We start from the raw sequence: 17,118 nt of genomic DNA, 5'->3' as shown, positions 1-17,118 counted from the left end.
TGCTGCTGAGTGGAAGGGGATCATGCGGCCTGTGGTGTCTTGAGTGCTGAGTTGGTCCCAGCTGGTGAGCATGTAGTCTGGGTTGAATGCTGTGGGAGCGAGGAGGCTGTGGCTCTCGGATGTGGTGGGTTGGGCTTCAAAGTATTTGTATTTGGTGGCAAACTTGTTATGGAAGACGTTCTCCTGGGTATCGCACAGTTCCTGGAAGGGGACAATGATGCTTTTGGTGGTTGAGGAGTTGGAGAACTCTCTGACGATGCTGAAAAGTTCATTGTTGTGGTTAGTGCAGACTTCGATGTGGTCAGCAAGGCCTCTCCTTTTCACCACTTGCAAGAGTTGGTGGTATTGGTGAGGGATATCTTGAATGTGGCTCACTTGGCGCAGTCGATGAACCAGTTCTTGAGAGTTTTAGGCACTATTTTACACTTTATTCTTTAAAAATGAATAACTCCGGTTAAACCAATTGCATTTTTACTGTTTTAGTCGTGTTTTACATATTAAATTTTGCTATATTGATCAAAACTGGCGTGAGATCCTTTTGTGATGCGTTTCCACTGTGTTGCAAAAATACTTTACTCAGTAAGTTAAGACTGGCTGCTCTATGCCAAGCTACCAGGGTGTTTGCTTGTGTCTTACCCTGACAACGGTTGTGGTTGCTGCTTGACTAGGGCTCCCACCAGTCAACCAGCAACCCAATTTCTCTCATCAGTTTTATATTGTCATATTTTTTATCTTTTATCCACTTCTAACTTCATAAATGTCCTTTTGTGTTCCACCCTGGGTAGGGTAGCCTTGGTATATCAGCTGGAGAGGCAAATCCAACTCTGGATGCGATTCCCTCCTACTACAAACGATATAGAGATCCATTTTCATATCGGTTGACACTATTGCTGGGACTTACTTTTCCATCATTCTTTTAGACACGCCTGTTTGTTTTACTGTTGACCTGATATTGGTTGATTGAGCAGGGTTTGCTGGTGCAGTTCCAAAGCTAGCGTTTGTTGGCCCGGCAGCAGGCTAAGTTTAAACTACTGGTGGGATTCTTGTAATGTGTGAGACCTCCTATATTTACTATTGCATATGTACTACTCTGTGGCTACAGTGCAATTCTTTCATACTGTGGCACGGAATCCTTGCACCACTTCAATAAATGCTATTAAGTATAATAAACAAATAACTAAATAAATAGCTTAACATATAGCACTTCCTCTCAACTAGCTCTGCTTCACTGAGAACTTAGTTTTTCCCAACACTCCCATTTTTCCAGCTGTTGTGGATCAATGTTTGACTCTCATGATATTTAGTCTGGTTCTCATGGTCTTGTTGTATTTCCAAGGTTGGGCAGGTGACACAGATGGTTCTGCTGTGTGGGCTGGGGGAGCTGTTACATCCAATTCTGCTTATTTGGACTCAAACCAATGTGTGCCCTGGGTCTTAACAGACTAGGAGTCTTCGCAAGTCTACCTCCTCTTGAATGTGGGTGTTGTTAATTTGTGTCTTTGTATCGTCCTTATTATCACCTTGATAGCAAATTGTACAGTAGAGAGCATGTCAGAGGTCAGTAACATTTACATTGGCTATATACAAATATATGACGTTACAGCGCAAACAATTACAACGCATGCTTTCACAACCCGGTATTACATCGCAACTACCATTACATCGCATGATTTTACAACGCATGCCATTACAACACATTTTTAAAAACTACCACTACAACGCATTCCATTACAATGCATACCATTAGAACGCACACCATTAAAACACATAATACTTTTAGGGCAACAGTAGGGTAAGTGTTGGATAGTGTAGGGGTAAAAAATACTATTCCCACTCCAGTGAGTGAAACAGTAGAGGAAGTGTTGGATAGTGTAGGGGTAAAAAGTACGATTCCCATCTACCCCAAAACCCATACCCATCCTAAAACAAAAGAATCTCCATTACTTACCTTATAATACGTCGTAATGCCATGCATTGTAATGGTATGAGTTGTAATGGCATGCGTTGTTGTGACATGTGTTGTAATGGCATGCTCAGTTCAGTTCAGTTCAAAATTTATTGTATGATTAATTAAAATCTTTACAATTGTACAAAAAAGGTAACAAAATTAATGTAATTACAATCGCAATTTAAAAGCCAAGCATTAAAATCAACGTTTGTAATATCTCATTGGTTGTATGGTTTTAAAACGTATGTTTGACCATCACATACTTGTTATAATTACAGTGGTAACATTTTAAATCTAGTCCAGCTTCTGTGCACCTACTTGCTAAAACTTTTTTTTTTTTTTTACGTTCTATCCGTATTCACACACGGCGCCTTGAGGCTAAAAACTGGATGGCCATTCTTCTCTGCTTCCTCCTGATCGGCTTGTCGTAATAATTTTCTTACCTCTACCAGGTATTTTACTCCCCGGCATGCCAAAATTGTGGAGGAGCCATCCAACCAGCGTATCACGGCTTGCCTGCACGTGCGGATATTCAATTCGTTAAAAATTGGTTTTAAATACTGTTTCCTCAGGAACATATCTGCTGGACACACACATAATAGGTGGATTAAGGATTCCTTGGTGTGACCACTGGACACTGCGCAGGTTGTATGTGATGTTTCCAGGACGGCTGTAGATCTTTTGAGTCATGTTGGCCCATCCGAAAGTCTGTGTAGCTCTTTTTTACGTGCCGGCTGAAATGAGAGAATAAATATGCTTGCGGTTTTAGTAGTTTATAAGAAGAGATGACTGTCCACCCGTGTCGACGTTTGGCAATTATATTTTTGTCTTCCAAAAAGGATTCTCTTTTTGCTGCGTCGTTGACCGCTTTACTAATACTTGCTTTGTCAGCCCTAGTTTCCCATGCTGTTTGTACTCCCAGGTCGGCCAAACATGTTTTCAAATAACTTCCCCATGAACTCGTTATTTCGTGGTCCACCTGGTACTTAATTTCTTCCCAGCATAGGCTATCCATATTATTTGGTTCCGCTGAACGGAATTTTTGGCATAATTTTACGAAGCCGCTCATGCTCCGAAATTTCTGATTTTGAAGACCAAACACAAGCCGAACTTGCGACGGAGAGGCAGAATTTGGCAGGTTGAAAACGGCCTTATAAATCTTTGTCTGGAGATTATTTAATAGGACAGCCTTCTTGCCACACCAGGTGACTAACCCGTATGACAAGGTGGGCAAAATTTGTGCTGCCATCACTTTTAAAAGGTGGTTGTAATTCGGGCAGACCAATTTTGTTTTTAGCAGTCTACATGCAAAAATTAGTGATTGTGCTTTGGCTTTTATAGCCAGTATATGCTCTTTATGTGTTATGCCCAGCCCTATTATTATTCCAAAATATTTATATGACCCTTGCTCTTCAACCGTTGCCCCTTTCACCGACCATTTGAATTTGGTTTTTTTAGGGTCCACTAGGCGAACGACTTTTGTTTTTGCTTTGTTTAGTTCCAAGTTTTTCTGGTCCAAGTAAGATACTAGGTTATTTATCGATCTTTGTAGACCTATCGGAGTTTGACTTAGTAGAACTATGTCGTCCGCGTATTGTAACACGGTGATCAGATTATTAGCCATTTTCGGCAGGTGACAGTTGGCTGCTTCCATGTTTTTGCTAATATCCGAGAGAAACAGGTTAAATAGGCTTGGTGCTAGCACGCAACCTTGTTTCAAACCTTGGTGCGTGTCAATGCTCGGAGTTGTTCTGCATCCGTCGCCTAATTTCACTCTTGCCCAGGTGTCACTGTACAAGGCAAATATTGCTTTTAGTAGTTGGCTCAGCGGACCCCATGCCTTTAATTTTAACCAAAGACGCTCTCTACTCACTCGATCAAAAGCCGATTTTATGTCGACAAAACATGCATACAGCCTTGTTCTCTTTTTTAAAGCATTTTCTGTTAACAGTGACAGGATTGCCAGGTTTGTTATTGTGCCCATCCCTTGCCTAAAGCCTGTTTGGAACTTAGGAATTATGTTCTTATCGTCCATCCAGTCTCGCAGCTGTACCAGGAGGCACGAAGCATAAAGTTTTGCCTCTATATCAATTAAGGATATCAACCTATAATTCGAAGGCTCGCGATGATCTCCCTGTTTAAATATTGGGTGGATTATATTCCCTTTCCATGAATCTGGAACTTCGGACTGAGCATATATCTGGTTAAAGAGAGGCATTAGATTCTCCGACCAGAAATCTGGGTCGTTCTTAAAAAGCGCATTGGGCTTGTTGTAATGGCATGCATTGTAGTGGCATGCGATGTAAAGGCAGTTGCATTGTAACAATTGCGTTGTAAAAGCAGTGCAGTGTAATGACTGCGTTGTAATGGATGTTTCCCACTATATACACTCTGCATCTATAGGTAAACAATAAAATATGCTCACATTCATGTAACTGTCGGCACAGAGCAATTACTTGAATGACACAATATCACGCTTAGCCTAGGAATATGAGTTGAACCCATGCAGTAAACCATCAAATTCTGTCTGTCATAGTTCATGTTTTTAGAGTACAGATACAATGATGCAGTATTTCATTTGTACAAATGTGGTGCGGTTCTGCCCTATGCACTTTGTTGCAGTATGTACTCAACTCAACTGCACTTTATTGGTCTTATTTTCAGCAGGTGCAGTGAGTTTTATAGATCTACTGTTAAGAGCAGAGAGTGGGAGCGTGCACACACCTGTAAGTGTGGGTTCCTTAGCGGATGTGTCAATGCTGTTCACTCCTGCAACTTCCTCTGATCCCAATGAGCTCTAACTGAGCGTCTGCACTGGGCTGGGTGGTGGCTGTGACTTGGGTCAGTCACCAGCTGCTGCTGCTGCCTACTCCATCCTGCTGATCACTCTGTATTTGGTAAAAATGTTCTGAATTTTGTTCAACCTTCGGTTTTTCACCTCTAATGACTATATTCTCTGTTCCTTTTGGTTTCAAGAACCCTTAGGGAGACTCTTCCAAGCACTGTCTTACTTTCCTTTTCACACTCACCAACAAGGATTATAAGGGAGGTAGAATTCTGGAAATCTTCAATGTCTATGTCCGGGGAACAAGGGGAGGGGCAGAATCTCCCATAATTACATCCCTGGAAACTGAGCTCTCGAATTGTTCTTATGACTCGCACATCCTGGTAGCGGGAGACTTCAATTGTACTTTTGAGCCTCTCGCTGCCGATGATGTACTAAACATTGAGGAGGATGATGCAAAGTGGGGAGTTCCTCCGCTGAACATAACGCCGATAAAAAGATGGACCAAGTTGGCCGTCCAATTGAATTCCTTGGCCATTGAATATGGGCTAAGGGCAACTAACGGCAGGTCACTATCCGATCAAAATGGGGAACATACATACAATAGGGTAGGTTGCTCCTCTCGAATCGACTATATTTTATTGAACTACAAACTGTGGCAGCACTTAACTGATATGATGATAGTACCGACAGTTGATAGCGACCATAACCCATTATCTTTAATTCTAAAGTCAATATGGTTACCTTATTCTGGCTATTCTGATTTAGAATATTTACTGACAACAAGGGAAATAATTCCCTCTAACTGTAATAGGTACTTGAAATGGCATAGAGTCCTCCTGGACGAAAGGAAATTACGCGGCATTAGAGAAACTGTGGCAGAGGCCCTAGATGAATTACGAGGGGCCTCTATGGACCCCGGTGCTATCGAGACAATTCCTGAAATTTATGAAAAAACAATTAGTACCCTTCGGAATTTCTTTTGCCCAACTACTAGAGTAGGCCTCCATCCACTGAGTGAGAAGCTTAATAGCAACAATACATTGTACACCAAAACTTGCAGACAAAAATCAAACGCCCTGGTTTCGGCAGTTAAAACCAAATCGCTCCCCACAATCCAGCAAGCAAGGAGGGACTACAAGAAGGTAGTTTCTAGTGCCAAAAAAGAGTGGGAAGAACAGTACTGGCAAGATTTAAAATCAGCCAGTCTGGAGAAGGATGCGAACAGGTTCTGGAATCTTATCAGAATTAAGGCACGGCCTGATAGTGACTTAATTACCTCTAACATTTCAAGTTGCATTTGGTATGATCATTTTTTGAACCTTTATTCTAATTCAGAGGCTCTTCCATTGAAAGATACTTCGCTAGACCCTAGAATAGGCCAGGGGATTCAAACATCTATCCTTTTTCCGAGTCGGAAGTGGAAGCCGCCATTCGGCGTATAGTTCCAGCCAAGGCAGCAGGCCCAGATGGCATTCCCGGAGATCTTCTTCAGGCAGATCCCGTCAAATGGGCAAAATGTATTACTATTCTTATTAATGCCATTGACACTGGCTCATCGATACCGGACTCCTGGAAAGGAGCAGAGGTGGTCCCTATTTATAAAAAGGGCGCTAGGGACGACCCTGCTAATTACCGCCCAATAAGCCTAATTGATTCAGTGCAAAAGGTTGTTGGAAGGGTGGTGTTGGAGAGAATCCTGGAATGGGCAGATGATAATAGGATCCTCTCCGACTACCAAGCGGGCTTCAGGGCAGGCATAGGGACAATTGAGCAGGTGTTTAGGTTAATCCTCCTTTACTGGAAGGTCGTCAAAATAGGCAAAGGCAGTCTTTATCTCGCATTTATAGATTTAAAGACTGCCTTTGACCTAGTCCCTCGAGGGCGTTTGAGGAAGGTCTTAGCTGACCTGGGGGTCCCCAAGTATATTTTAAATCTCCTGATGCGTCTTCATGAAGGTAATTACACCCAGGTTAGGTGGGGCTCCCAAGGACATAAGACGGACAGAATACCAGTGAACAGGGGCGTCCGCCAGGGCTGTGTTTTAGCTCCCACCCTATTCTCTTTGTATGTGAATGAGGTGGTGGAGCATTTGCACCAAATACCATCTGACGCACCAGCCCTGGCGGACGAAAAAATTCCTGTTCTCCTGTTCGCTGATGACACCCTCCTTATTTCCAAAACCCCGAGGGGCCTGCAGGGTTTGTTGGACAGCTTCCAGCTATTTTGTGATAATAGAGGATTGATTATCAACTCTGAGAAAACTAAGTATTTGGTTCTGAACCCTCGCAAGAACCTTAGAACTCCACCTGCATTAAAATCTGTCCCGCTAGAGAAGGTTACCACGTTTGACTACCTGGGCATCCGTATTTCCGACTCCATGCTCTGGAATACCCATCTACAAAAAATGCTCTTGAATCACAAAAGGGTAGCAGGAGCAATACTCAAAGAGCATTGCGCTTCCTCAAGTAAACCTATTGCTCCCGCAATTGATATATATAAGGCTAGAGGAGTGAGTTCAGCCCTTTATGGTGCTGAACTGTGGTTTTTCCAATCTAGATCAAATTGTGAAGTTAGAGAATACATTTTTAAAAGATCTCATGATGCTGCCACCGAGGACCCCCACCAGGCCCCTATTGCAAGATTTAGGGTGTCATTTAATTAGAGACCTGGCTAGACTTCGCCCCCTTTTACTATGGGCCCGACTATGGCGGACCCCAGAATTAGCAAAGTATGCAGCAGGGTTAGGCGAAATAATGAACATGGATGGCTGGTATAAAATCAAATGGCTCAAGGACCTAAAAATGCTGTTGTATGATCTTGGTCTTAAAGAGGCGTGTATAAATAGAACTGCCCCACCAAAGGTAGAACTCAAGACAGTTTATTGGTCCTGGGTCTGTAAAAAGGGCTTTCTTTACTCCAAAGTAGGCAGACTATCTGAGGAGTTTATGCAACATAAACATACTACCAATTATGAACCATACTTAGATGTTATCCAAAAACCGTATGATAGAGCTCTGTTTTTTGAGTTCAGGGTTGGTTCGCTCCTTACTCGTGAAATGACAGCCCGATGGAAGGTTCCCTACCAGACATTAGCCTCCTGCCCGAACTGTAAAGCCAACCTTGAGTCAATAGCCCATGTCATGTTCGTTTGCCCAGCCCATAAAGTTCCAAGGGAACGATGGCTTAAACAACTCTGTAGAGAGTTGGGTACCCGTAGCTACCTTGTGGCATTGCGCATCTTAAGATCTGATGCGCGAACCCTATATGCGTGCGGTCTAGCCAAATTCCTGAGCTGGGCATGGAACATTAGATTGAGAACCTTGAAAGCTAGCACTTAAATTCTGTTGCGGCTATGAGCCATTTGCACTTTCTGAATTGTATTCTCTAAATGTTTTTATCTTGTGTATATTACTCTTTAATGTTATTGCCAATTATTTTATCACAAAATGTTTTGCACTTCGTACCAATGTACTTTTTTAATCTTTGTTCCGCAGCTTTTAAGATATGTTTTTATCGAAATAAAGCTAATATGACTGACTGATTATAAGGTCACGATTTTCTCTGAATTCCTTACTTATCTTGGCTGCCATCCATTTTCACACTTCTTCGGATTCTCCATAGTATTACCTCCCTTCAGCAGGACCGTTCCTCCTCTCTAGTGGTCTTTAGCTCTAATACCTTTCCATTTCTGACGCCGGGATGTGTGATGTCATCAGCCACTGCTTAACAGCTGGTCTCGATGTGTGAATGGGTGAGGTTCAGAATTTCCTATTTTGCATAGTGTCTCACCGAGTCGATATGCAGCTGCAGACCGTTAAAGTGCATGCTAAAATTTCACTTTCAATTTGCGATTTGCTTAAAATTGCAAAACAAGAACGCAAAATTGGTAGTTGGTATGTTTGGGCCATAACTTCTTTACTACTATAAAACAATGTATAAGTCAACAGGATTCTCTATAAGCGTCCTAGCTTGGTAGGTCTATAAAAACATGCAAATCCCTCAATACTATTGTTTTAAGAACTTTTATGTTTCTGAATTGTTCTCATTCTCATCAAACAAAGCTACACTATGAAGCTTATAAGCTTTCAAAACACTTTGGGGCCACTCAGGAACAATGCTGCATGGAAGAGCCGGCAAATGAACCAGTTCTGTTATTGGCGATACACTCAGCTGAAGTGCTTATCAGAAATATTTTTGAAGTATGGAAATGGAACATTTGAAAAGCTGCTCCATTTAATACCTTATCATTACCGGTGCAGGAACCAATAGAGCTTTTCAGTGTTCTGCTCCAGCCATCAGAGCACCTGGTGACAGCTAGTCCAAATGTAATTTGCAGGATTCATTACACTTCCACTTCCTAATCTAGGACACTTCTGAGTTTGCTGAGCAGTAGGCCTTACAACTGGAACATTTGAGTATTTAAATACTTCACATAAGGGACGCAAAAATAATGTTGGTTTAGACTATATAACTGTTCTCATACATTTTCTTCAGAATTATTGTATGATTAATGATTAATGATAAAGGTTTTATATATTGTACTAATGTTTTGTTATTGGAACATCCACTAAATGTTTATATCATACACATTTCTCTATCTGTTATATACATGTTTTAATAAAGCTGATATAGGTGTAAATGAGTCGAGAGGGAACATGTTCCAAAAATATGTTTTGCTGAAGAAAACAAATCTTTTTAGAAGAGAGTTATCCTGCAAGCAAATTATTTTGCTACAATAATCTCTGTTTAATCGAACCTTTGCTTGCAGGCGAATTTGAGAAAGGTTGGCAAACCCTTTTAACATTACGAGGTTAGGAAGCTGGTCATTTTTGCAAAACTTTGCTCACTGAATATTAACGTTGCACCCCCCCATAAATTCTATAATGCCTGAGTTGTACTTCTAGGGGGAGATTTACTAAGATTTTACTCCATGTTTGCATCACAAAAGGGACACAAATAAGCGCAAAATATTTTTTTTCCGATTTACTTTTAGTGCTGGAAAGAAAATAAAAGTAACGTGAATCAGCACCAAGAGGGCGTACCATGGGTGGTGCATGGGTGTTCCCATGCAACCCCCCACGGTTTCTGACGCTAAACCCTATTTCGTAAATAAAGTAGACACGGTTTAGCATCTGAAAAGTGAGCCCTTCTGAAGAAGCTTTTCCGACTTTTTAAGTGTGCTGCACTTTACAGAACACATACAAGGTTAGGTTAAAGTTAGTCTAAGCAAGAAGGCTATCCTTCCAGTATAAAACCTCTGCTACAGTCATGAAGACACCCTTGCACTATGGCACAAAGGTGTCTCCATGGCGTACAGTAGCTAATTTCAGTGCCAGTGCTAGGGAAAGGAGAGAGACATATGTCTGTAAATATGGCGCTCTCCTTCGCTCCTTCTCATGCAGCACCGCATTTGTGGCTGCTGCACTGCATTGAATGAATAAGAGTAAATTTGGCCCCCAGTGTCCATTTTAAACAAAAGCTTTCGGGCATATTTCAAAGGATTAGGACTTCCAGAACGTCACTTTTTTGATGTTCTGGTGGCGAAAACCCCTTTGCCTGATTTACAAGGTGGCGTAACGCCACCTTGTAAATAATGCCCCTTTCATGCAGCACTTAGTGTGAAAGGGGAGGGCTATGGGTGTTGCAGTGGGCATTCCACCGCAACACTCATTGCTTTTTGACACTGCCGCCTATTTACAAGGGTGGCATCAATATGGAGCAGTGGCAAAAATGAAACCAGGGAAAACCTGGTATTAACCTGGCGCAACGAGGTGAAATGATTAATTTCTCCTTGTTTTGCTCTTCCTATGTGTGCTGCATTCTGCAGCACACTTAGAAAGAGCAAATCGCCATCAGTTATTATTCATATGGAGGAAGGTTTCCTTTCCTGCACATAAACAACCATTAGAAAATGACGAGTTGTAACTTCTATGTGTGCTGGATTCTGCAGCACACATAGAAGTTACAAATTGCCATTAATGATTTTTATGTGACCTTCCTGCAAATGAACAATCATTCTGTGCAAAGCAGGCACCCTTGCCCTACAGGGGAAGGGTGCCTGTGTTGGCGCTAAAAGCTAAAGCAAACCCACTCACAACGATGTGGGTTTAATCCATCATTCTTTTGCTCACCACCCCATCCCAGTTTGGGCCCAGCCATATGCAAATCAGTCTTGAACCTGCTCCCTAAGGGAACAGTCCAGCCCGAACTGCCAAGCCAGGTTCTCCTCGACCGGAAACAAGCCTCCTGGAACTGGTTTCGGGGCATCAACCCACATCAGCCAGGCTAGCTTGAATCTAGTGGCACAGTGAGCACTGGACCAACATCTGGGCATACCCTTCCCACTTAGGGCAACAAAATCAAAAAGGAACAAATGATGGACGGAATGCTGGACAATGCAAACATTCACCCCAGTCACAAAGATCTGGGTTTAATCCATCGTTCTTTTGCTCACGACGCCACCCCAGTGTGAACCCAGCCATATGCCTATCAGTCTTGACCCTGCTCCTTATGGGAACAGTCCAGCCCGAACTGTCAAGCTAGGTCCTCCTTGGACCGGAACATAGCACACTGAGACGAGTTTCGGGGCATCACCCCTCATCAGCCAGGCTAGCTTGAATCCAATGGCTCAGTGAGCACCGGACCCACATCTGGGGCACACCCTTCTCACTTAGGGTGACAAAAGCAAAAGGAACAAAAGATGGGTGGAATGCTGAGCAATACAAACATTCCCCTATAGTCAAAAAGATCTGGGTTTAAATCATCTTTCTTTTGCTCACCATGGCGCCCCACTTTGGACCCACCCATATGCAAATCAGTCTTGACTCTTCTCCTCATGGGAAGAGTCCAGCCAGAACTGAAAAGCCGGGACCTCCCTGGACCAGAAACAAGCATCCTGAGACCAGTTTCGGGGCATCATCCTTCTTCAGCCAGGCTAGCTTGAATCCAGTGGCGCAGTGAGCAAGGGCATACCCTTTCCACTTGGAGTGACAAAAGCAAATGGAACAAATGATGGACGCAGTGCTGAGCAATGAAAACATTCACCCCCAGTTACAAAGATCAGGCTTTAATCCATTGTTCTTTTGCTCACCACACCACCCCAGTTTGTACCTACCCATATGCAAAGCAGCCTTGACCCAGCTCCTCATGAGAACAGTCCCCCCGAACAGCCAAGCCAGTTCCTCCCTGGATGGGAAATAAGCATTCTGGGCCTGGTTTCGGGGCATCACCCCTCCTCAGCCAGCATAGCTTGAATCCAGTGAAACCATACCCTTCCCACTTAGGGAGACAAAAGCAAAAGGAACAACAATGCATTTAGGCCCAGATCTCTGTACTGAGGTGAATGTTTGATATTGTTCAACATTCTGTCCATCAATTGTTCATTTTGCATTTATCACCCCGCGTAAGACGGAAATGCCCAGACATGAGTCTTGTACTCTCCATGCCACTGGAATCAAGCTAGACTGGCTGATGATGATGGCTTGTTCCTGGTCCAGGGAGGGCCTGGCAGTTCGGGCTGGACTGTTACAATGGGGAGCAGGGACAAGACTGATTTGCATTCGGCTATGTGGAAACTGAAATTCAACAAAACGATCGATTTAGGCCCAGATATTTGTACTGGGGTCAATGTTTGACATTGTTAAACATTCTGTCCATCAATTATTCTTTTTACATTTGCGCCGGCATTAGGCAGCTAAATTTAGCACCAGCGGTAGGGGAAACGGAGGAGTGCATTGTATTATTTTAAATACTGCGCCTCTTTGTGTTTCCATAATATCGTACCGCAGCGTTACTAATTGTGGCATAACACCGCGCTCTGCCATTCTTCTGTACATATGCCCCTTCGTTTTGCATATTAGCATGTTTTCCAACATTCCAAATAAAAACAAGTCTTTTTTTCTATTTTAGGAACCCCTATAGCTACAATTATCTTTCCAAATATCTCCTCATTACCACTCCACGCAAACCAATGTGTTTATCAATGAACATGTAATCAGATTTCACATATGTATGTGAAGTTTTTCAGCACATTGTTTTTGGGAAAATTGGAATTCTAAACTAACTACATTCCACGGTGTATCTTGCTGCCATGGCCAAGCTATGAGTGTACAAAGATGCATGTTTTCGATTCCTCAATCTTTATGAAGTTGAGTGCTATTCACAAGTAGCTGCTGTGATTGTTTATTTTTAGTTTATCATTGAGATTCAGATTTACAATGGTTTCATGCAATGCAAGACAGAAATCAAACTTGCCGTGCTGCGTTGTCCAATGAGGGAAAACAGCATGGAGATTTATTTATTAAGATTGTCATATTGCTACAGTAATCCTCTCCAGAGGTGCAAAAACATGCTGCCCTCTATTTTTTTTTTTTAGTATTATTTTCATACAGAAAACAATCGCAACAGTTGTTACAGGGTTGGCATAGGATGAGTGGTTGCCGTTTATACATCGGTGTTTATAAAGCTTGCCCCATCTATCATTATTTTGAGAGTAAGAGAAAGGTAAGAGGGAAAGGACAGAAAAGTTAGTGATGAAAAAAAGAGGTTTAGGATAGGCACAGAGAGAGAAACAGTCATTATCTATTACATTTGACATTCACTTATACATTGCATCTGACACTCTATGAGGATGTTTGAGTTCTCATGCAGGCCCAACCGGGCTATATTCGGGAACGACTCATTGGGTCGAGGACGATATGTTTGTTTTGGCATCCTAGCGTTTTCATGGGGTTTCATAAGAGTCTAGGTAGGTGCCCAGAGCTTTCCACATCCCTCTGGAGGATGATTTTCAGGGTGAGTACTGCAGAGCAATATTGTCCGCTCCTCTGAGATGCGTAATCCAGTTAATCCAGCCTTTGTAGTTAGTCTTGCTTGTGTCTTTCCTGTTGGTTGGGACCATTTTCACAGCTGCTGTCAGTAAAATGTCTAGTAGGTCCCTATCGTGTTGTGTTCTCAGTTTCGTGCACATAAATGCCGTGGTGAGGGTGGAGAATTCCATTGCTAGTGTGCACTCAAACATATCATTTATGAAACCAAAGATTTTCCCCCAGAATACCTTGAGTGTTGGGCATTGGAAGATAAGGTGTGCTATGTCCCCCTTCCCTTTCTTACAGCTCCAGCAAAGTGTGTCCTCCCTGAGTCCTAATGAGAATAGTCTTACACAGACTTTCACAGATGAGTGTGTACTGGCTAGCATAGGATTTGACTGGAAGCATACCCTAACATTCCAGCATGACTGCCGAGGTCTAGACAAAGTCTGAACAATCCTATATATTGGACTGCATTTAAAAACAAAATAAAAACATTTCTCCTTGTTTGTGCCTGCTTCAAGCAGGTGTTATTTTGTGACCATAAGCTTGGTCCGGTGATCTTAGTAGCTCGGTTGTGTGTCAAAACCTATGGGTGTTTTGGCTGATCCACCCAAGTAACACCACAGCAACACCTCCTTGACGCAAAGCCATACAAAGCAGCACAAGTGCATTTTGTGCTGAATAAATGGCACTTTTTTTGCACAATATCAATTTTGTACTAGGAAGCAGTTACTTTTTTGAGACTTTACACGTTTTTGAGTAGTAACTAGGTCAAAGCATGAGCCGGTCTGGCTCCATGTGTCTTCTGTAGGAGCCTCGTGGATTTGACACCCACTTCCTACATCATCCCTATCACAAGCCTGTTAAATGTTGTAGGTTCAAAACCAACAGAAATGTTAAAAAAAAAAGTGTTTAATTTTACCTTAATTAATTTTTAAATTATTAGTGAATTTTGACATCAACTTGTAGAACTTGAGGCTACATGGTATATTTAGGTCAGCATCCCATAGGAGATGCATTTTTTGTGTTGCTTATAACTTTGGCACCATTTGACGAATCTTCTCAAAACGTTTTTTGACTAGTTTGTGCATGGAAGGTATTGGGTGATCCCTGAAGAGAGGACCAGGAAAAATGGAGGTCCCGAAACACAAAATCCTCATGCATTTTCCGTGGACTTCTTTATGAAGTGGTACCGCAAAAACTGCCAAAAGAAATTACAATAAATTTGTCAGAAAGCTAAATCTTGGTCCATAGATCATGCTTTCTGTGATTTGGTGTAAATCTGTTCAATAGTTTTTGAGAAATGAAGGTTAAAAATATGTTTATATCTAGATGGTTGACTTCAACAGACTCTCGCGAGAGCCCCTCAAACCCAATTATAAAAAATTCACTCCTGTGCGAGCACTCTGATTGGCTGCCACAAACATGAGAAAAATGTTGTTGGCAGCCATTACATGACTTGGGGACTTAGTCCCCTGTCCTCAAGTAAATATAAAAAAGTAACATAAAGTAGCAGGGTAGGATATCTTGCACCCTTAGGCCCCATAAGAGGAGACCCAGAGGGACTCGCACTCCCACCCAGGGGCTAAAAACAACAGCAATTTGTGTTGTAATCCCACAGGACTGCTGAGTGGTCAAAAAAAAGGGCGGCTTGGGATGCATTTTTAAATTCGGAGGAGGGGCACCTGAACCCCTACTTAAGCTGTATTCGGCCTCAGAGACCCCATCCCCCAGTGCCTAATTTACTTAATTAGGGAAGGGGGAATGCAGCCAACCTCGCTGAACCATCTTCAACCCAGGATCCCCCATCCCTTGGGTCCCAAAGGATTTATAAGGGGAAGAGGGCTGAACTACACATTCCTGATCTAGTTTCAGCCCCGGGACCCCAAACTCTGGGGCTCAATTTAAATATATAGGGAAGAGGGCAAATGTCCTGCCTCCCCTAGCCATACTATGCTGTGGTAATACCATCTCCCACTGCAAGAAGTATTTCTTAAGGGGAAGAGGGCTGAGCTGTCCTGGGGACCCTATCCCCAAGTGCCGCCACTTTTAAAAAAGGGGGGGCATGCAGCCTCCCTCCCTGGGCTTTTAATGAACACACCCCGGGACACAGCAGTTTTCCTGCACTCACCAGTGTTGGCAGAGATACATGTGCTTGGTGCTCCTTGGTGCCACCTGGTGGGAGCATTTTCAAAACTTTTATCAAAGGGGAGCAAACACAAAGTCTGCTCCCAGTGGGCGGTAGCATTGAAAATGCTCCCACCAGCTGAGAGCAGACTTGAGATCTGTGTCCCTGCCAGCAGCGATACAGGAAGGTAAACAGATCAACAGATGGCTCCCCTCAAAGGCAAAAGCATAAATTCCTGCTCCCTGTGGATGGAAGAAATGCTGGCTCCTGCAGTATGAGGGGAGCCGGTTGGGGCCACAGGGGCTGGGCTCCCCCCATGGACCCAACACATGGTTGGAGAGAGCCCCAGGCAAGTGTCGTGCCATACCTGCTTTCACATTGTTCCCGCCTCTAGGACAATACCGTCACCACAGATCTTTCCTTTAGTTTGCGGTAAGTCTGGCTGTGCATTCATCCCTTCCCAGAGGCTCGTCTAAGTAGCAACTTATCGATCATACACGCAGTGCTCTTGGAAACAGGACACTTAACTCACCATTGAGCATCTTCCTAAGTTGTGATGTGACCGGCTGACACACTCGGCACATAAGAATTTGCATCCCTATTGTGAGCTGATCCACTCTCACTGTGATTTTGGCTTGTCCTTTCCTGCTTTGGAGACTCATTTATTTGACCTAGTTTCTCTTGTGTAAATATTGTCTTGATGATGACCTCAAATCAATGAGGGTCAAAATGCCGTTGACAAATATCAGTGGATTTATGGATTTGATTTATGACATGACTTTGTAAAATACAGTACTGGATTAATTGATATTCATGTGTAATATCTATTGACTAATGTCTGTTCACTGTTTTCATTTATAGTCACGTAATTCACTTGCACAATTTGCCGTTCCTTCACCAGTACTATGTGTTCACTCCATACTGAATTCACAGTCCTGAATTAGTTCTGATGATGCTTTCAACCTCTTGTCAAGTATTGTGAAAATATATTTGTATATTCAATTTCTGGTGCCATATTGTCTTTTTTCATTATGATTAAGGTATTCATAATGAATCAATTGCTTTAGTGTTAAAATGTGAGACATTGTTGTGTGATACCAGGTGGGCACTGGGGCACCTAACTATAAATAATGCAGGCTCTAAGGGTTGGGGTCCCTGGGGCTAAAAATGGGTTTGGGAGGGACCACGCAGCCCCTAACCCCTTTACGTTTAGAAGCGGCCCTGGGGGATAGGGTCTAATCCCCTTAAATATACTTTTGGACTCTGGGGATGGGGTCCCCGGAGCGGAAAATGGCTCGGGAGGAAAGCTGCATGCCCCTACCCTTAAAAATACTTTGGTCCCCAGGGGATGGAAGAGGCAACACTTCAAACAGTAACACAGTGAAAACACCACAAAAAGACTCCATACCAGGTTAGAAAAATAAAGAATACTTTTATAAATAAA

Source organism: Triturus cristatus, chromosome 5_1, assembly GCF_964204655.1.
Source record: "Triturus cristatus chromosome 5_1, aTriCri1.1, whole genome shotgun sequence".
Lineage (NCBI taxonomy): Eukaryota > Metazoa > Chordata > Amphibia > Caudata > Salamandridae > Triturus > Triturus cristatus.
Note: the sequence above shows the minus strand (reverse complement) of the source record.